Source organism: Oryctolagus cuniculus, chromosome 8, assembly GCF_964237555.1.
Source record: "Oryctolagus cuniculus chromosome 8, mOryCun1.1, whole genome shotgun sequence".
NCBI lineage: Eukaryota > Metazoa > Chordata > Mammalia > Lagomorpha > Leporidae > Oryctolagus > Oryctolagus cuniculus.
In genome coordinates this window covers 11151962-11173223 of record NC_091439.1, presented here as the reverse complement: position 1 = coordinate 11173223, position 21262 = coordinate 11151962, and the positions used below count along the sequence as shown (strand labels likewise).

The following is a 21262-nucleotide window of genomic DNA, read 5'->3' as shown; positions in this document are numbered from 1 at the left end:
TGAATGAATATCTTTTTTAGCTGAATGGAGAGACTACTTAATTTGCAATTGTTAAGAATGCTACCGTATAACATATGTGGGCAGCTTATAGCAAAAAGGAATTTTTTTTGGACAGGCAGAGTGGACAGTGAGAGAGAGAGAGACAGAGAGAAAGGTCTTCCTTTGCCGTTGGTTCACCCTCCAATAGCTGCCGCAGCCGGCGCGTTGCGACCGGTGCACCGCGCTGATCCGATGGCAGGAGCCAGGTACTTCTCCTGGTCTCCCATGGGGTGCAGGGCCCAAGTACTTGGGCCATCCTCCACCGCCTTCCGGGGACACAGCAGAGAGCTGGCCTGGAAGAGGGGCAACCGGGACAGAATCCGGCGCCCCGACCAGGACTAGAACCCGGTGTGCCGGCGCCGCAAGGCGGAGGATTAGCCTAGTGAGCCGTGGCGCTGGCCAGCAAAAGGAATTGACAGAAATATGTTTCCTTTGAAACAAAATTACTGAATTTTAAACTGAATGACATCAATCAATATTATTTGGAAAATTGGTGCAAGAATTAATATTTTCCTTTGGCTAAAACCTTCATATTTAAAAATACTTTAGAAGAAAATAACTGAACATCCATATAAAATTTAGAGGACAATTTCTGGTTTCAGAGATGTAAATTTTTTTCGAAAGAATTCTCTCCATGGTACCCATTACAGTTCAGCGAAGGATTCTAAATGTGATAATGGAGGGTATATGTTACCATCATTCACTTTCTGTCAATATATGTATTCTGTCAAATGCATGTGTTCAACCTGACAACACATCTGCAAGCCACTGACTCCCTCATTAAACTGAAGACACATTTGTCTCTCTCGTTTTTTTTTTTTTTTGTTTGTTTGTTTGTTTGTTTGTTTTTGACAGACAGAGTTAGACAGTGAGAGAGAGACAGAAAGAAAGGTCTTCCTTTTCCATTGGTTCACCCCCCAAGTGGCCACTACAGCCAGTGCATTGCGGCCAGCACGCTGCACTGATCCGAAGCCAGGAGTCAGGTGCTTCCTCCTGATCTCCCATGCGGGTGCAGGGCCCAAGGACCTGGGCCATCCTCCACTGCACACCCTGGCCACAGCAGAGAGCTGGCCTGGAAGAGGGGCAACCAGGACAGAATCCGGTGCCCCAACCAAGACTAGAACCCAGTGTGCCGGCGCTGCAGGCGGAGGATTAGCCTAGCGCAGGCCGACACATTTGTCTCTTTCCAACATATTTATTTCTCTTTGTGGCCTGTTAACAATTCGTTGTGACAGGTCACACCATTTATGCATTCCTTCCCTCAGTAAATGCTTATCTAGTATTTATTATTTACAAGATATCTTACTAAATATTACAAAAGACAAAAGCAATAATCGGCCAGAGTTGCTATTTTCGTAAAACCACAATGCAGTGGAGGAAGTATGAAATAAGTGGCGTGTGTTTGGTCTAAGATGTGTTTAGGTTAAGATGCTCACATCCCGTATTGAAGTACCTGGGTCCGACCTCCAGCTCTGCTTCCTGATTCCAGCTTCCTGCTAATGCCAAGTACCAAAAACTTCACAAATACCTTTCTGTTACTGATTTTTAATTCATTTTAAGAGATTTATTTGTTTATTTGAAAGTTGGAGTTGCAGAGAGAGAGACAGAGAGAGAAAGAAATCTTCCATCTGCTGGTTCAATCCCCAGATGGCCCCGACGGCCAGCGCTCTGCCAGACTGAGGCCCAGAGCCAAGAGCTGCCTCCAGGTCTCCAATGCGGTTTTCAGGGGCTCATGCACTTGGGCCATCTTCTGCTGCTTTTCCCAAGCCATTAGTGGGGAGCTGGATCGGAAGTGGAGCAGCCAGGACATGAACTCATAGCTGCTGCAGACAGTGGCCTTACCCACTTTGCCAGAACACTGGCCCCTGATGTTTATTTTTTGAGAAATTAGGATGTAGGATGTTTTTAGAAAAAGATAAAAGGTGAAAAAATCTGTTAATATCAGTGTGTCAATCAATATATTAAACTAGAATAAAATTATATAATCATTTAAATGACATCCAAAAGATTTGATAAAATCTTAATTGTATCATAATAATGATAAAACTCTAATCAAATTAGGAATAAAAATAAACTTTATCACTCTGATCAAAAATACATCTATAAAACCATAGAGCTAGTATCACAGTTAATAATGAAAGATTAAAATTTTCACCTGAGATCAGGAACAAGAAAAGTACAGTTTCTTACATATCAGTTTTTATTTTTCATATATATTTATTTATTTGAAAGGCAGAGTTATGGATAGAGAGGGAGGGCGAGAGAGAGCTCTTCCATCCATTGGTTCACTCCCCAAATGACCGTAATGCCTAGGGTATGGCCAGGCTGAAGCCTATATACTTCAAACCAAAAAACATTTCTAATAGAAATTAAAGACACTGCAGATAAAAGGAGAAATACATATTATTCATGGATCCAAAGAATCAATATTGTTAAGATACGGATTCTGGAGATTTAATGCCATCCCAAACAAAATATCAGTGGGCATTTTAGGAGAAATTAACAACTGAGTTTGGAAATTCAAACGGAAAAGAAAAGCTCAAAAACAATTTCACAAAAGGACACACTGGAATGACTTACACTACCTACTTCAAAACTTCATATAAAGCTGTAGTAATCAAGACAGTGAAGCATCTGCATTGAGATTATAGTCAGATGGCTGAGTCCAGGGTCTTTTCTCCAACACAACAAAGAATCTGAGGACAAATCATAAGTAAAAGTTAGTGGAGGAATAAGATTTATTATTAGTAAACTGAAAGTATGAACTCAAGAAGGAGCACAGGTGTGGTCAAGAGTGAGCAGAGCCCAAAATGGTCAGGGCTATTCCTTTTACATGATTTCAGACGAGTAGAGAAATACAATGTTCATCAGAGGTGATCTGGGGGTAGGGCTTTCTGAGAACAGGTGGGGAGTTCTAGAAATTTTAGTATCCCTCATTTCTTGCCTTTTCAGGACATGACAGAAATGTCATGTCATCAGGCCGGCGCCGCGGCTCACTAGGCTAATCCTCCGCCTAGCGGCGCCGGCACACCGGGTTCTAGTCCCAGTCGGGGCGCCGGATTCTGTCCCGGTTGCCCCTCTTCCAGGCCAGCCCTCTGCTGTGGCCAGGGAGTGCAGTGGAGGATGGCCCAGGTGCTTGGGCCCTGCACCCCATGGGAGACCAGGAAAAGCACCTGGCTCCTGGCTCCTGCCATCGGATCGGTGCGGTGCGCCGGCCGCAGCGCGCCGGCCGCGGCGGCCATTGGAGGGTGAACCAACGGCAAAGGAAGACCTTTCTCTCTGTCTCTCTCTCTCACTGTCCACTCTGCCTGTCAAAAAAAAAAAAAAGAAAAAAAAAAGAAAAAAAAAGAAATGTCATGTCATCAAATACATTATGAGAGTGGGAGTGTCAGCCTCAGCCATGGTCATTTTACTATAATTAGCAGTAGGTCTCCATGGGGACACAGTCAGCAGCCGTCTTGGGCATCTTCAGCACAAGCAGGCTCTGGGTGGTGGTTTGAGGAAATAATCGTCTTGGGTTACTTCAGCGACAGCACAAAGGGGACCGGGAGTGTAGGGGTGAAGGGAGGGTCTGTTGACCTCAGCCTTCCTGCTAGCTCCTCCTTGCCTGCATCGCCTTTCCTCTGCTCAGAGATTTGTGTCCCGTGAAGAAGGTCTTTGTTCTGTAACTTCTCATGCTGTGAAGGATGTTGTTCCTCACTACCCAAGGAGTGAAAACTCCTTCCTCACTGATCTAGAAGTGCCACGGCAGGAGTTGCAGGTTTGTCTCCAGCTGCTGGCAATGGCTGGAATCTCTCCATGATCATCATCTTTACATGAAATGGTCAGATCGCCAAAGAGACAATTATAACAATTATAGTGAGTAGACAAGGACCAAGATGTAGCAAAGGAAGAAGCTTGTCAGAGAAGGGAGAGCAATGTAGCTGCTTTCTAGATGGGAAAAGGCAAGGGAATTACCTTCCCCAAATCATGGAGCTACTTAATCGTAAACCCTTCTGCTCTCTTCTCTCACTACCCCACCATGGTTAAGGCGGCACAGCAGGCTTTATAACCACTGCACATACTCTACACCAAGTAAGAGATCCAGGGCTAGGCAGTTGTCCGTGACCACTTCTGCAAAGGAATCTGATGAACCTTGTAGTTGCTCTAGGGCCTGCCCAATGGTCTGGGATACCACCCAAGACAGCAGACAGTTTTCTTAAAATTACCCCATCGAGTGTAGTAGGACTTTCCATATTTCCTGTTATGGTGGAAGAAATTACCTGGGAGTTTTCCTGCCAATGCGATTTCCCAAGGAAGACAGGAAAAGAATTAGGAAAAGTGTATCACCTGGGAAGTACAACAGCCTTAAAATCTCTCTCCCTCTCTCTCTCTCTTAGTTTATGGCAAAAGCAAGAATTTCACTTATTTTTTGGAAGGTAAATTTAGGGCCCTCAGTTGGGTCTCAAAAATAGAGTCATCCTCTGAGTGTGCCTGTGAAGACTCAAGAGGTAGACGTTCAACTCCTGACAGATGTACCCAGCTAGAAATTCCCTGTAATTTAACTGCAGTAGGAGTGCTAAGTAACACCCAGTGGGGTCCGTTCAATTTAGACTGCTCAGTGTGGGGTAGGGTGGGGGTCCCTCTCTCTAAGTTTATAACAAAACTAGATCCCCTGGGAGAGATTTGTTGTTTATGATTTTTGAATTCTGACACTTGAAGAATCTTGTTGCCATATTCTCTCAGAGCTTCTCCACATGACCTAAAATGACAATATGCTTTATTTGATCTTGTGTATCTGAATCAAAAATGATGTTGGAGGTGTGAAATGGCCTTCCTCTGAGCATCCCGAAGAGCTAAACTTTAAGGTAGGCTTCAGAACCATCCTCATGTTGAGGAGTGCAATAAGCATAATAGCTTAAAGTGGGTTTCTGAGGTCTCTTGGCATAGCTTGGCAGGATTACTTCCAGGATAATGATTGGATCTACCCAACCTTGCTTGAGTATGAGCCTTCAAGAGGCAGGCAGGTGGTAGGTGATTCCCAGAGTGGTGCCTATCTGCTAAGTTATTATTTCTTTTACTAGCACTTGGAATATCGTGCCTTTTTGTTCAGATCAGAAAGGCTTCTATCTACTCAGTGGAAATATAAATGAGGACTAATAAATATTTGTGAACACTTCCTGAGGGTAAGTTACTGAAGTCTATTTGCCAATCCTCACCACGGTAGGTTCCTCTCCTTTGTATGGGAGTAATTATGAGAGTGGTTTGGTGTGGCCACCAGGATTATTTTGCACACAGAGGAGACTGGATCAGGTCACTTCTTTCATAACCATATGTAGTCCTTTTCTTCCGAAAACATGATAGACTATTTTGATTAGGCCTTTCCTTCCCAGGTGAGTAGAATCATGCATTTCTTTTGATAGTTTTACACAGAGAAGCCATTGGGAACAAGATTTTATGTTCTAAAGTCCACAAACTATTGGGGCCTTTAGTGTAACCTCATTGCTGGGCCCAGTCTATCTCAGGTGTAGAACAATAGGAGCTTCCAGCTGTACTTAGAAACTGGCATATTAGCGTCGTTTCTGAAATGTCCTGGGTTGCAGCCTCCTTTGCTGCCCGATCTGCCAGGGTGTTTCCTCTGACTCTGTGGCTATTCCCCTTTGGGTGCTCCCTGTAATAAATAACAACTCCTTCAGAGACTGAATGAGAGCCCGGATGAGAGCCCAAACCTCTTAGCCATGTGTAATCAGGAAGTTTTTGGAGTTAGTAGACCTTTTCTCTCTAAATTTTCTCTCTCTATATATATATGTGTGTGTATGTGTGTGTGTGTGTGTGTGCAGCATGAAGAAAGCATGTTTGCAGTCTATGTAAATATCGGTTGTTTCCTAAGTTTTAAGACTGCAGTCAGGGCGACAAGTTCATTCTTTTCAGTTGCTATGTTGGGTGGTAATGCCTGGGCCTCCACACCTTGGGTGAGATTTACTGTGGCGCATCCTGCCTTTCTAACTACTGCCCTCATGAAACTCAGAAACATTCTGCCATCAGTGAACCAGTCAACATGGGGATTTTCAGAGGCTCTTCTTGTAGATAAGGGCTACCGAAGTAGACCTGCTCTTTGGTGTCCACACTAAAGTGAGCTAGCTTTTCAGTTAGCTTTTCAGCTGGAAAGTAACTGGATTGAAGACTTGGCATTCTTTCGAAATTGCCTGTGGCAAGTCAGAACAGAGAACAGAGCTTGGCATTTAATAAGGTAACCCCCCTCCAGCTATTCTCTGTCCTTGGAGTTGAATTTCGACTTCGAGAGACTGGCCTGAAGTCAGTTTGGTGGTTTGCTCTATCAAAAGGGCAGTAACAGCAGCTACCTTCGCACATCCAGGCCATCTGTAGTCACTGAGTCCAGCTGTTTAGAGAAGCAGACCACTGGTCATGGAAGCAGACCCAACTTTTGAGTGAGTGCACCAGGGCTATTTCTTGTCTTTCAGCCACAAACAGGGTAAAAGGGTTGTCTAAATCAGGAATCTCTAGTACAAGGGCTGTTGTCAGAAGGCTCTTAACCTTTTGAAAGATCTCTTGTTGTTTTCCTGTCCATTCAAGATTAAGAACTCGGAATCAGGACTCTTTATGGCCCTATATAGGGGGTTGGCTATCCACCTGAATCCTGGACTCCAGATCCTGTTTAGAAGTCTGCCATTCCCAGGAATGTCCTTAGCTGCTTTTTCTCTGTGGTGGCCCAACCTATGGTATGGCTTCTTTTCATGTAATTGAGAGGACATAGTTTTCCCAAGTCAGGATGTATGCCTAGGAAGTTACTTCCTGTTTAGAGATCTGAGCTTTGGTTGGGAAATGTATATCCTTGCACCCTAAAAAATTTAAGAACCAAATGATGCTTTCATCTGAATCTTCCTTAGAGTAACTGCAGATGAGAATATTATTAACATATTATAAAAACTCCAGTCTATTTTAATTTGAGTTCCCTGAGTTATTTAATGAGGGCATTGCCTTGGAAATGAGAGTTATCTCTAAAGCTTTGAGAAAGTGCTGTCCATGTGTACTGTTGAATCGTATTTGAGTTTGGATTAATCTATTTAAAGACAAGCAGATGCTAGGGTTCTTAGTATAAGTAAACATAAAAAGGCATCTTTCAGGTCTAGGATTGTGAACCAAGTAGTTCCTTCATGTATCTGGGCTAGTGATTTGGTACAATAGGACAAAGCAGGATAACTTCTTTATTTATGGCCCTGAGGTCCTAAAATTGGCAGAGGGTTGTTGGGGGAGGGGGCAGTGTTATAGCTCAGTAGGTTAAAGCCTCAACCCACAATGCTATCACCCCATATGGGCTCCTGTTCAAGTCCTGGCAGTGCCACTTTCAATCCAGGACTCTACTAACACTGTTGGGAAGGCAGCAGAGGATGGCCCAATTGCTTGAGCCCCTGCACCTATATAGGAGACCCAGAAGAAGCTCCTGGCTCCTGGCTGCAGCCTGTCTCAGCCCTAGCTGTTGTGGGCATTTGGGGGGTGAACCAACCAGCAGATGGAAGAGCCCTCTCTGTCTCTCCTCTCTCTCTGTAACTCTATCTTTGAAATAAATAAATAAATCGTTTTTTAAAAATGGCAGAATTGGAGTGTTACAAGGATTCTGACATGCAACAACCGATTTTCCATGATTGAGAATTAATACTCAAAAGTTGGAGGCTCCTCTTAGCTTCTAATTTTAAGGTATATTGGAGTTGATGAGGAAGACTTTCCTGTTCTTTAAGAGAACTGTGATGTGGGAAGCATGTGTAGCCTGTTTAAGTATGTCCTGATCCCGGACTCTCGGATCTACACTATTTTGGATTGCAAGAAGGAAATTGTCCAAGTGGGATCTTGTGTCAGTACTCATCATCATAATAAAAGTTTTAGATTTAGGGGAGATTAACCCGAGAGAAGTAACCAGGGAGGGTATCAAATCCTTGCCAAGTAAAGAGGTTAGACATTTTAGCATCACCAAAATCTGGCAGGAGATGAGGAAGTCTTCTGTCTGGCAAACAAAAGCAAAGTAAATTGTTGAAGGCATGAGTTGGTGACACCAGTCCTCTGATGGCATAACTCTTTGGAGATAGTGGAATTCAGAACGGAGGAAGAGGTAATGTATTAATCAGGAAATCAATATTCTTAACTGCAAAATTCAGTGTCACATGGGGGTCCAAGATGTGATCATTGTAAGACTTGGAAACACCTGAGTTCCTGAGCCCCTTCAATCTTTGGAAGAGGACATGAGATGACTGTGGGTCCTCCTCTCCCTTTAGAGCTGAGGGGAAGTCCCACTTCCAGTGACCTCTTATTTACACTGGGATCAGGGACTGGGCAGGATTTGCAGATGCAGACATTCCTTCCACTACCAGTGTCCCAGGTTCCCACATCAAAACGGTCTCTCCTGGGTTTTTCACCCATAATTGTATGCCTCTTGAGCTGGCCCTAAGGTTGCAGGGTGCTGGTTACAGTGATGGCTATCATATGAACCTGTTGTCTGGGCTATTTTTTCCAACATTGAAGTCCTCTCTTCTCCTAAGTTTCATCTCTATTATTAACACCCCAAACGCTATCTATAACATGGCTTATGGGAGTCTGGGATCCTGTTGCCAGTTTCTGGTGAAATTCAGTGTGTGTCCTGGGACTTTGTAGAAGACTGAACCTTGAGTGATGACGTAGGGTATCTGGCAATAAAAACACCTGCAGAGCAAAGCATTCAGGCTGTTGCTTGGATGCTTTGGCAACTTACAGTGAGATGCAAAAGCAAAATGAAAATTATATTTCAAATGGCAGCAGAGAGGAAAGATTTGGAAAACTCGAAATCTGTGGAGAATGAAAAAATCGGGATGGTCATTTAGTTTAGGAGTTAAGACCACACTTGAGAAGCCTGCATACCATATTAGAAAGCCTGAGTTCAAGTTCTACCTACCTTCCTGATTCCAGCTTCCTGCCAAGGCATGCCGAGGGAGGCAGCAGTGACCACTCAAATACATGGGTCCTTGCCACCCACATAGGAGACCAAGGCTGAGTTCCCAGCTCCTGACTTCAACCTGGCCCAACACCAGCTATTTTAGGTATTTGGGGGAGCTAACCCTTGGTCAAGAGATCTCTCCTTTTCTGTCTCTCTCTCTCTCTTTCTGCCTTTCAAATAAATTAAATTTTAAAAAAATTAATGCAATTATAATAATAATAAAAAAAACTAAAACGCTTACAAGGGTTTGTCCCAAGTGACCATTTACTCAAGAGATTAGCATGGCTAGTACATAGCCAGATTTTATTCTATGAGACAATGGGGGCTATGAAAGGCATTTACCCCTGCCAGCTAAGGCTCAGCAGTGCTAGAAGGCGAAATGACGTTGGATGACCAGCTCAAGTACAACTTAAGCGGTCTCTCCAGCATATGCATGCGGTAAGCTTTGAAGTTCCTTATATTGCTCAAGTGGACCCAGATGCAGTTCTCAGCGCTGCTCCAGGGAAAGCCAGCAGTGGCTTTGGTGGTATTCACCCGGTGCTAATTCTGCAGGTACGCAGAATGCAACAGCCGTTGGAGCCATGGCTTACTCCACATAGATGTCAGATGTGTTTTGTGATGGCCTTTCATTTCAAGGGCCACCCTTGAGATCCCAGAATTATAGAGCCACTGGAAGTAGGCATTGGAGTCCAATCAGTGAGAGCTGAAGCTTGGGCTGAACCAACAAGGCCACAGGGGAGGGGATGCCCCCACTGTGCCCAGGAGGCAGTGGAGGTAATGGAAGATTCTTCTAGAGTCTGCTTTATTGGATTTTGTACTTGCTCAGAACCTCTTACTCCTTTCTTCTTGCATACTTCCCCCTTTGGGAATGGGATGTCTGTCCTGTGCCTCTCCCACCATTATTTTGGAAGTGGATGATTTGTCTTGATTTTACAGGCTTACAACTGAAGTGCTTTGCCTCAGGATAAGTTGTGCCCTGAGTCTCACTTTTATCTAATGTAGAGGAGACTTCGTACTTTTGACTGTTGAGTTGATGCTGGAACAACAAATACAGAGCTATTGGAGTGAATGTATTTTGAATTGTCAGATGAACATGAAGTTTGGGAACCAACGGTGGAATGCTATGGTTTCCAAAAGCTCATGGGTTGGAACCTATTCTCCAATGTGGCAATGCTGAGAGGTGGGGACGAATGAGAGGTGTTTAGTTCATGAGGGCTTCACCCTCGTGAATAGCTTAATGCTGTTTTGTTCTGTTTGTTCTTTTGAAAGTGAATTGGTATTAAAATGGGTTCAGCTTCCTCAGCTTTTTCACACACAAGGTCCCTGGACTTGCTGGACTCCAGAACTGTGAATGAAACAAACTGCTTTCTCTTACAAGTTTCCCAGTATGTAGTATTTTGTTAGAGCAACAGAAAATTAATTGAGATGATCCATATCTTACACTCCTTGAGGATACTTCAAAAAATTCATGGAAAATGGAATTAAAAGTTTATTTTGGTCACAAAAAAATTCTGAAATCAATTCATACAAGGGATCTTCAAAACTTATAAGGAAAATGTATATAACAAAAAAAACTATGCATGGATTTCAAAATAATTTTACACAAAAGTAGACTTATCTTTTATTTCCATTTTTTCACAAATTTTTTGAAGTATGCTCATATACAACAATTAATCAAAATGAATTGTAGGCCTAAATGTAAAATGTAGAACTATTAAAGTTCCAGAAGAGAACATAGGAGAAAATGCCTGTGATTTTTGACGTAAGCAATGAATTTTTTTTAGGTACACCAAAAGCATAATCTACAAATGAAAAAAAAATAATAAATTAGACAATATTAAAATTTAAACCTTTCTTTTTGAAAGACACTTTAGGCAGCTTGTGCCCCGAGGCGACAGGAGCACGTCAACCCCATTTGAAGAGCAAGGTGGGGTGGTTCCGTGTGGGACCAGTGGTACCAGACCCTGGAGGAGGTGTTCACTGAAGTTCAGGTGCCCAGGATATCCATGGCGGCCCATAGAGCTGGCACGAGCACTGGCCGAGGGTGGCCGTGAGATCCTCATGGGCAAACTCTGTGATTCTACCATAGCTGAAGAGGGAACATGGAATTTGGAGGCTTGAAAAATGGTTCCTAGTGTTCTTACAAAGACAAAGAGAGATGTGGCAAATTGTTGGATGTCTCTTCTAGAATCTGAATATGCAGCTGATCCTTGGGTGCAAGACCAAATGCAAAGAAAACTTACATTGGAGAGATTCCAGAAAGAAAATCCGGGTTTTGACTTCAGTGGAACAGAAACCTCAGGAAACTACACTAAAGGTGGACCAGACTTCTCAACCCTTGAAAAATAACCAGAGTTTCTGCTGCATTCTGTGGATCCCAGCAGACGTTTAATCAAAGAAGCAGATCATGTGGCAGAAGGAAAATGTGGATGCCTCCAATTAACAAATGGAAAAATATATTTAATTATGGTTCTAATAATTGCATTCAAATATGATTCATATAGGAAACATGTACTCTGGGAACTATTCTATGACTATACGGTAACTTTTTGTGCACTTGTTTTTGCTCAGTGTGAAGTTTTATATATTGCATTTTACTAATTTCATATTAATTATATTTTTAATACAGATCATATGAAATGAAAGGGTGCCTTCAAGGAAAAAAATTTTTATAAGTGTGACACTGGAATAATCTTCAATAAGCTTTTCTATATAGGAATTGTGTACTCCTTTGTCTAAGTATACTAACTCACGCAGGAAATTATAGTACTGAAAAAATTTTAAGGCACGAAAAAAATCCACAAAAATAGTTTGTTTTAAGAGTTAATGAGAATTTCTTCATTAGTATATTATTCTTAGATTCTATCAAGAAATTTAAAAATAGTGTAAAAACATAACACCTACATGAAAAAATGTTCAAGATCACTAGCAATCAGGGAAATGCAAATCAAAACCACAATGAGGTTTTACCTCACCCCGGTTAGAATGGCTCACATTCAGAAATCTACCAATAATAGATGCTGGAGAGGACGTGGGGAAAAAGGGACACTAACCCACTGTTGGTGGGAATGCAAACTGGTTAAGGCACTATGGAAGTCAGTCTGGAGATTCCTCAGAAACCTGAATATAACCCTACCATACAACCCAGCCATACCACTCCTTGGAATTTACCCAAAGGAAATTAAATTGGCAAACAAAAAAGCTGTCTGCACATTAATGTTTATTGCAGCTCAATTCACAATACCTAAGACCTGGAACCAACCCAAATGCCCATCAACAGTAGACTGGATAAAGCAATTATGGGACATGTACTCTATAGAATACTATACAGCAGTCAAAAACAATGAAACCCAGTCATTTGCAACAAGATGGAGGAATCTGGAAAACATTATGCTGAGTGAATTAAGCCAGTCCCAAAGGGACAAATATCATATGTTCTCCCTGATTGGCGACAACTAACTGAGCACCAAAGGGGAAACCTGTTGAAGTGAAATAGACACTATGAGAAACAGTGACTTGATCAGCTCTTGTCCTGACTGTTGATGTACAATGTAATACTTTACCCATTTTAGTATTTTTTTTGTTTTGTTCTAGTACTATTGGTTGAACTCCGTAATTAACACACAATTATTCTTAAGTGTTTAAATTTAACTGAAAAGTGATCCCTGTTAAATATCAGAGTGGGAATAAGAGAGGGAGGAGATGTACAATTTGGGACATGCTCAATCAGACTTGCCCCAAATGGTGGAGTTAGAAACGTGCCAGGGGATTCCAATACAATCCCATCAAGGTGGCATGTACCAATGCCATCTCACTAGTCCAAGTGATCAATTTTTGTTCACAATTGATCATACTGATAGGTCTAGGAGTCAAAGGGATCACACAAACAAGACTAGTGTCTGCTAATACTAACTGATAGAATCAAAAAAGGAGAGAACTATCCAACATGGGAAGCGGGATATGCAGCAGACTCATAGAATGGCAGATGTCCTAAATAGCACTCTGGCCTCAGAATCAGCCCTTAAGGCATTCAGATATGGCTGAAGAGCCCATGAGAGTATTTTAGGCATGGAAAGCCAAGACACTCTGGGGAAAAAAAAAAAAAAAAAACCTAAATGAAAGATCTCTGTGAGTGAGATCCCAGTGGAAAGAACGGGGCCATCAAAGAAGCAGGTACCTTTCTTTGAAGGGAGGAGAGAACTTCCACTTTGACTGTGACCCTGTCAGAATAAGATCGAAGTCAGCGAACTTAAAAGGCTTCCATAGCCTTGGCAACTCATGACTAGAGCCTAGGGAGATTACTGATGCCATAAACAAGAGTGTCAAATTGTTAAGTCAACAACAGGAGTCACTGTGTACTTACTTCTCATGTGGGATCTGTCCTTAATGTGTTGTCCAATGTGAAGTAATGCTATAACTAGTACTGAAACAGTATTTTACACTTTGTGTTTCTGTGTGGGTGCAAACTGATGAAATCTTTACTTAATATATACTGAATCGATCTTCTGTATATAAAGATAATTGAAAATGAATCTTGATGTGAAGGGAATGGGAGAGGGAGCGGAAGATGGGAGGGGTGCGAGTGGGAGAGAATTATGGGAGGGGGGAAGCCATTGTAATCCATAAACTGTACTTTGGAAATTTATATTTACTAAATAAAAAAAATTTTAAAAAAGAAAAATTACATTATATGAATTTGTAATTAAATAAAACACAAATATTAAAAAAAATCTAGTGTGTATTTACTTCAAAGAGAGACATTACCTTATATAACTGCAATGCAACTGGTAAAATCAGGAAGTCTGATATTTAATTAAATTTAAGCTATGCATTCTTGGCAGTTGTAAAAGAACTGACCATGTGTTGTTACATCCTATCATAGATTAATAATTTGAATTTAACTCATTTCCAATGGTAGTATTCAGACCACAGATTAAGGTAGTGGGGCCAGCCCTATGGCGTAGCGGGTAAAGCCACTGCCTGCAGTGCTGGCATCCCATATGGGCACTGGTTCGAGTCCTGGCTGCTCCACTTCTGATCCAGCTCTCAGCTATGTCCTGGGAACACAGCAGGAGATGGCCCAAATCACTGGGCCCCTATATTCGCATAGGAAGACCCAGAGGAATCTCCAGGCTCCTGGCTTCGGATGGGTGCAGCTCTGACTGTTGTGGCCAATTAGGGAGTGAACTAGGGGATGGAAGACCTCTCTCTTTCTCTCTACTTCTCCTTCTCTCTCTGACTTTCAAATAAATAAATAAATCAATCTTTAAAAAAAAAAGATTAAGGTAGTATCTTTCAGACTTCTTTGTGAAGTTCCTTTTTATGTTTATAGTTATTTTGTGAGCAGATAGTTTCAAAATACTACCTTGTTTCACATCAGAATTTCAATTTATTCATACCTCTGTAGATTCACGGTTTTCTATTTAATTCCACGGGTTAAAAGTCTATTCTTATTACTCTGATGCTCATAAGTGTTACACATTTGCACTGTTCTAAGTGGCTTCTGTATCCTTTGTAATGTTCCTTTCTTTATTTGGGTAATCTCTTGTTTTCTGGTGAGATATCCCATCTCATTATGTTTTCTCTGCCCCAGCCTAACAATCAGTCATTCTTTTCCTAAAAGTCTAGGTTCTCTTCAGAGGATAATGGTATTTGAAAGTGAAGATCTAGGTACTAATGTGTAATTGTTGGTGTGCATTAATAATACATATATTTATATCTTTATTTCTTTATAAGTGTGTTGAAATAAGTTCACAGTTAAACTTTCAGTTCTAATTCTAGGAGGTTGATTTTTGTTCTATCCTTTTCCATATTTATAACTTCCTTCAATAGCAATGAGGAACCTGATTCCTCCTCTCCATATATTGCAGGTCGTCTCATCATCTTCCCAGGGAACTGAATGCCTTCCTTACTCTGTGAGACTCCAACGTCCTATGCCGAACAGAAATGTGTTCTCCTTACCCTGTTTGGTGCTTAACCACCCAATCTGTGCCCCTCACTGTAGTCCATCTACCCTGTCATGCCTATGTTACTCATTTTATGTAATAATTTTGGGAATGAGTTGATTAGATCCTGGTATGGGCTGGCACCATGTCACAGTAGGGTTAATCCTCCACCTGTGGCGCCAGCATCCCATAGGGGCAGTCCCAGCTGCTCCTCTGCCAATCCAGCTCTCTGCTGTGGCCTGGGAAAGCAGTAGAAGATGGCCCAAGTGCTTGGGCCCCTGTATCCACATGGGAGACCAGGAAGAAGCTCCTGGCTCCTGGCTTCAGATCAGCGCAGCTCCAGCCGTTGCGGCCATTTGGGGAGTGAACCAACGGAAGGAAGACCTTTCTCTCTGTCTCTCTCTCTCACTGTCTATAACTCTACCTGTCAAATAAATAAATAAAAATCTTTAAAAAAAATTACCATCCTGGTGTATGCTTTAGTAAATTTTAGCAGATGTATAGATATTTGCAAATACTTTCACGTTCAGGATACTGAACAGTCCAATCGCCCTAAAAATGCCTTTCTTTTATCTCTTTGAAGTCACCCTACTTCTAGCCCATAAACCTTGGAAACCATGATGTAGTCTTTATCTCTATAGGTTTGTCTTTTCAACAATATAAATTGAATCATATAATCTTATAAACAGATTTATTGAGACATAATTTGTGGACATTTATCCATTTACAGTATATGATATATATATATACTTTATGCAATCACTGGTTTTATCTTAAACAGAAACTTTTTAGTTGCTCTCCTGTCCTTTTCCTCTACATCCCTTGCTAGCCAAACAACCACGAATATACTTTCTGTCTCAGAGTTCCCTGTTAATGGACATTCATATACGTGGAACTGTATGTAGTCTTTGGTGACTTGCTTTCACTTAATGTGTCAGTGTTTCAACCATGTTCTAGCATGTAATACTTAGTCTGACACTACATTGCATGGCTATTATCACATTTGTATATCCATTTGTAAGTTGGTGGACGTTTAGGGTATTTCCTCCTATAGAGTATGCTGAATAATGCTGTTATAAACATTTGTGTGCAAAAAAAAAAGATGCTTTAGAAGCTAGGTAAGACATGAAGGGAAGTCTTTACAGCTATATGAGTGATAACAGACTTTATCCAGAGTATGTAGACGTACTGGGATAGGTAAGAGCAGGAGAATTTAAAGAAAGGGATCATAAAATGCACCAAGAAAATAGACATTTTCCTTATCTTTACTGTGGTGATGATTTCATGAGTATTCAGCTGCCCAAATTCATCAAATGCATATAACTCTCTATATCAGTTATATTCCGATAATGCTTTTTTAAGTCATATAAGAAATTTTATGTACAATAATGTAAAATCATCTCTTAAGTAAATCACCTTTCAGTGAAATTCATTAAGTTATAGCAAAATGAACTTGTTCTTAGTATATGCCCTTCTTAGAATAAAGGAAATATAAAGTACGGAATACTGAATTAATGAATTTAGATTTAGGGACATTTAACATTAATCCTTGATGATGCAGTAATAAAATATCTAGAGGGGCGTGACACTGTGGAATAGCAGGTTAAGTGCCAGTTTGATTCCTGGCTGCTCCACTTCTGATCCAGCTCCCTGCTAAAATGCCTGGGAAAGCAGCAGAAAATGGACCAAGTGCTTGGGCCCCCTTCACCCATGCAGGAGACCCAGATGAAGCTCCTGGCTCCTGGCTTAGGTCTGGCCCAGCCACACTGTTGCAGCCATTTGGGGAGTGACCCGGTGGATGGAAGATCTCTCTGTCACTCCCTCTCTCTCTCTCTCTCTCTCTCTCTGTGTGTGTGTGTGTGTGTGTGTGTAACTCTGCCTTTCAAATAAAATAAATAAATATTCAAGATAGATAGATAGATAGATAAAAAAATTATTGCAGATAGCTTCCTTTCAGGAGAACTGGAAGAGAGGAGCCAGTAGGCTCCAAGCACAAAGACTACATAAGAAAATGAACAGGCCAATGGCCTGGTCTGACAGGATTATGCTGTGTGTAAGTGTTGCAGTATTGTACTGTTCCCCATAAAGAATGTATTAGCATTCCATGTCAACTCCAAATTTCAAAAATAAAGTAAATTTTAAAGCCAAAAAGAATCATTTATCTTCCAATTCTGCTTGGAGGATTTGTTTGTCTATATACTGGCAATGACTTTATTTGAAATCTTAAAATACATTTAAACCAGTTTTTTTTTTTTCAATGTTGGCCTAAACAACTCTTACAGTAATTACTTGATGACTTTGGAAAGATGCATCCAGAAAGGAGGGTGTTTAGCCTTTCTCCACCCTGACACACTGGAGAGAGAATGTGCTCTATGGACAGGAGCTGCCCACAGCAGTGGCTGTTGGGGACAGAACTGAAAGCCCCCCTGGGGCACAGCAGAAAGTTTACAGACGCAAAGCAGCAGGGCTCATCCTGGTGTACACTCCATCAAAGGATCTCAGTGGTGCAGAGGACAGCCAGCCCAGACTACCGAGGGTCCCTAACTAAGGGAAGCAGAAAAGCTGCATTTGTTAGATACAGGTTTGAAGATCAACCCAACTCTGAAAGTTGGTTAGGTCACCCTCATACAGCCATATATACACACATATATACACTCTACTCAGTAATGTAGCACTGGTTTTAAAAATAGCAAATCATTTGCCTGGCTCCGTGTTTATGAAAACATGCAGTAGTCAAGTTCCTAAATAAAAAATCTGTGTTTGTTATTTTTCAATGTAATCTAATTTTTAAAATGGAATACTCAACCTAACTATTTGTCTAGTTATAACTCACTAAGAAACCAATCAGCAAAGAAAAAGTTGCTCATTAACATGTCACAAATAAATTGAGATGTTAGTGCCACCCTGTGGTTAACCTCACACCTTATAAAAATGTATACAAATGAGAGGGCTACATTGATTGGTTTTTGCCATCAGCATTAAAAATAAATTCAGTGTTTCACTTGCAAATATTCTTCTAGAGCCCTTAATACATCAAGACTTCTTTTTATTTTATTTTATTTTTATTTTTTGACAGGCAGAGTGGACAGTGAGAGAGAGAGACAGAGAGAAAGGTCTTCCTTTGCCGTTGGTTCACCCTCTAATGGCCGGCACGGCCGGCGCCCCGCACTGATCCGATGGCAGGAGCCAGGTGCTTCTCCTGGTCTCCCATGGGGTGCAGGGCCCAAGCACTTGGGCCATCCTCCACTGCACTCCCGGGCCACAGCAGAGAGCTGGCCTGGAAGAGGGGCAACTGGGACAGAATCCGGAGCCCCGACCAGGACTAGAACCCGGTGTGCTGAAGCTGCAAGGCGGAGGATTAGTCTAGTGAGCCGCAGCGCTGGCTCAAGACTTCTAAAAAGCAAGTTTGATGTCTTTTGTATTCAGTATCCCCAATAACTATGCATGGCAAGAGCTAGATAAAAGTTTACTGTACTGAAATACACTCATGATACATTTCTACTTAAAATCAGAAGGATTTGGCTCCAAGAATTCGTTCAAGACTAGACACAAAGGTTTGACTAAAAGGTTATTCACTAGCTATAGTAGTTTATGTAAAGCAGCAAAAAAGAAAATGCAACCAACATACAGTCCTACATGCAATAATATTTTGGCTAGATCATGTGTACTGTATACTGCTATAATATACTGCCAGTAAATATGGTATTGTGAAAAACATTTAATAATGTTGTTGTTAAAGTACATTATTAAATATGAAAATCATATCAATAGGCAGTATGCACAGTATATTCTCATTCTTTGAGTTTTTTTTGTATGTTAAGCTATTCATGTTCATAACCTTTATTGGGGTGGATACCATGAGGAGATGTGCTAAGTCCCTCCTCACCCACAACCATGTGAATTTGATTCATATGTGGAGACTAATGGTGACGCCACACATCCAGCAACTGGACAGAAAAGCTGTATGACACACACAGGGCGTTGGCTGGGGAGAACAGGGAAGGTCCCCAAGAATGTCAGAACACAGCCTGAGAGAGTGGAGAAGTGAGACCAGCGTGGATTTATTGCAATTAAGAAATGGCACTGGGGTGAGGACTCCCACATGTAGGCCAAGGTTTCTCTGTTTTGGAGGGAGGAGTATGTCTTTCTTAGCAGCTTGTCCAAATGCAGAGAGAGGGAAAGGATGACGGGAGGGGCTCGGAAGCTGTCAGCAAACATCAGAAATGGAGTCAATTTTTCATTACACTCATATAATAATGATTAAAATCTAAAATATCCACTAAAGATGGCTAAAAGGATATATATCAAAATGTTTATTGGAGGAGCCAGTGCTGTGGCACAGCAGGTTAAAGCCTTGGCCTGCACAGCCAGCATCTGGTTCAAGTCCTGGCTGTTCTACTTCCGATCCAGCTCTCTGCTATGGCCTGGGAAAGCAGTGGAAGATGGTCCAAGTCCTTGGGCCCCTGCACCCATGTCGGGGGCCTGGAAGAAGCTCCTGGCTCCTGGCTCCTGGCTCCTGGCTCCTGGCTCCTGGCTCCTGGCTTCAGATCAGCTCAGCTCTGGCCATTGTGGCCATTTGAGGAATGAACCAGTTAATGGAAGACCTCTCTCTCTCTCTCTCTCTCTCTCTCTCTGGCTCTCTCTCCCTCTGTAATTCTGTCTTTCAAATAAATAAAATAAATTAAAAAAATGTTTATTATAGCAGTGTGGAGTAGGATAATTATTGTGTTTCTTTTCTTCTTGCTGATTAACAATACTTTTAAAAATGGGCCGGCGCCGTGGCTCACTAGGCTAATCCTCCGCCTTGCAGCGCCGGCACACGGGGTTCCAGTCCTGGTTGGGGCGCCGGATTCCGTCCCGGTTGCCCCTCTTCCAGGCCAGCTCTCTGCTGTGGCCAGGGAGTGCAGTGGAGGATGGCCGAAGTCCTTGGGCCTTGCACCCCATGGGAGACCAGGATAAGTACCTGGCTCCTGCCTTCGGATCAGCGCGGTGCGCCGGCCGCAGCGTGCTGGCCGCAGCGGCCATTAGAGGGTGAACCAACGGCAAAGGAAGACCTTTCTCTCTGTCTCTCTCTCACTGTCCACTCTGCCTGTCAAAAAATTTTAAAAAAATGAACCTACATTACTTTTATAAAGACACTGAAAATTATGTTTTATTTATCAAACGAAACTAAGCAAATCATGAAAATTAGATGAAAACCCAGAAACAAAAGAACAAGAATGATTTCTTACCAAAAACATTTAACATATTAAGAAAATGAAGAGTCCCAGGACTGGTAAGGCACGCTTGCATAAACATAATTATATTTCTGGTTACAGGAAGTATAAATTGACACAAGCCTCTACAAGGCAATTAGGTAAAATGTACATAAACTTTGACATACTTTATTTCTAGAAGCTAACCTAGTAAAATAATTTTATATACAGAAAAACAAACTCATCTACTTGTTCAAGAGTTTCTTCAAAGCCTGCTGTGTGTTAGGCCTGAGGGCCCAGCGGTGGACAGTCCCAGTCTGCATGCACCTGTTGCTGTGAACTGACACTGAGACCCGGCATCCAGTGAGAAGTGGTTCCAAGCATGGGCCTAGAGCATCAAAGAAAACTTGAAAAGCAAAAAAAAGAGAAATGAAAGTACTCACTAAACCATATCAACCATGGCAACTGATATAAATTTTCCCCTTCTCTCTCCCTGTGCACATGACTTTAATGTCTATTCTTTCAACATATTTTAATCAGACTGATGGACTTTCGTCACCATGTGTTTGTTTATTATGCACCTGAAACTAAGGCATATACCTTTCCCATGATTGCCACAAACATACAATTAATGATGGCATATTATGTAAGAGTGAAGAGTTTGCTTAACCATTTCCTAATTGCTAGATATTTTAATATGTTTCTTTTTTTCTTAGTATTTTTTTTTTTAAATATAACAAGCCAGGTGCTAGTTTCCAAGCCTGGAAATGACTTCTCTCTGACCTTCCCTTTCCCCTCTACTGTCTAATCCTGCCTTCCTGGAAAGTTCTTTAATTAATACACTGTTCCCAGATCCTTCCCTTGTGCAAGTCACTCGCTCTCAATCATCCTTCAGTCATATCCGCCTCGTGGCTGACTTTAGCCCTTCAAAGAATGTAGTCAGAATAATCTCTTCAGAAATCACTCCCAATCACATCATGTCCTGGTTTTACTTTTATTATTTTTATTTATTTTGTGTATTTGAGAGAGAGCTTTCCCATCTGCTGGTTCACTCTCCTAAATGCCAGCCACAGCCAGGGCTGGACCAGGCCAACGCCCGGAGCCAGGAACTCAATCCAGGC

General features: G+C 41.8%; 1 pseudogene; it reads left to right on the top strand.

Moving 5' to 3' along the window:
- Nucleotides 1-9380: 9380 nt before the first annotated feature.
- LOC127483231 (nudC domain-containing protein 2 pseudogene) lies at nucleotides 9381-13515 on the top strand (annotated as a pseudogene).
- Nucleotides 13516-21262: the final 7747 nt, after the last annotated feature.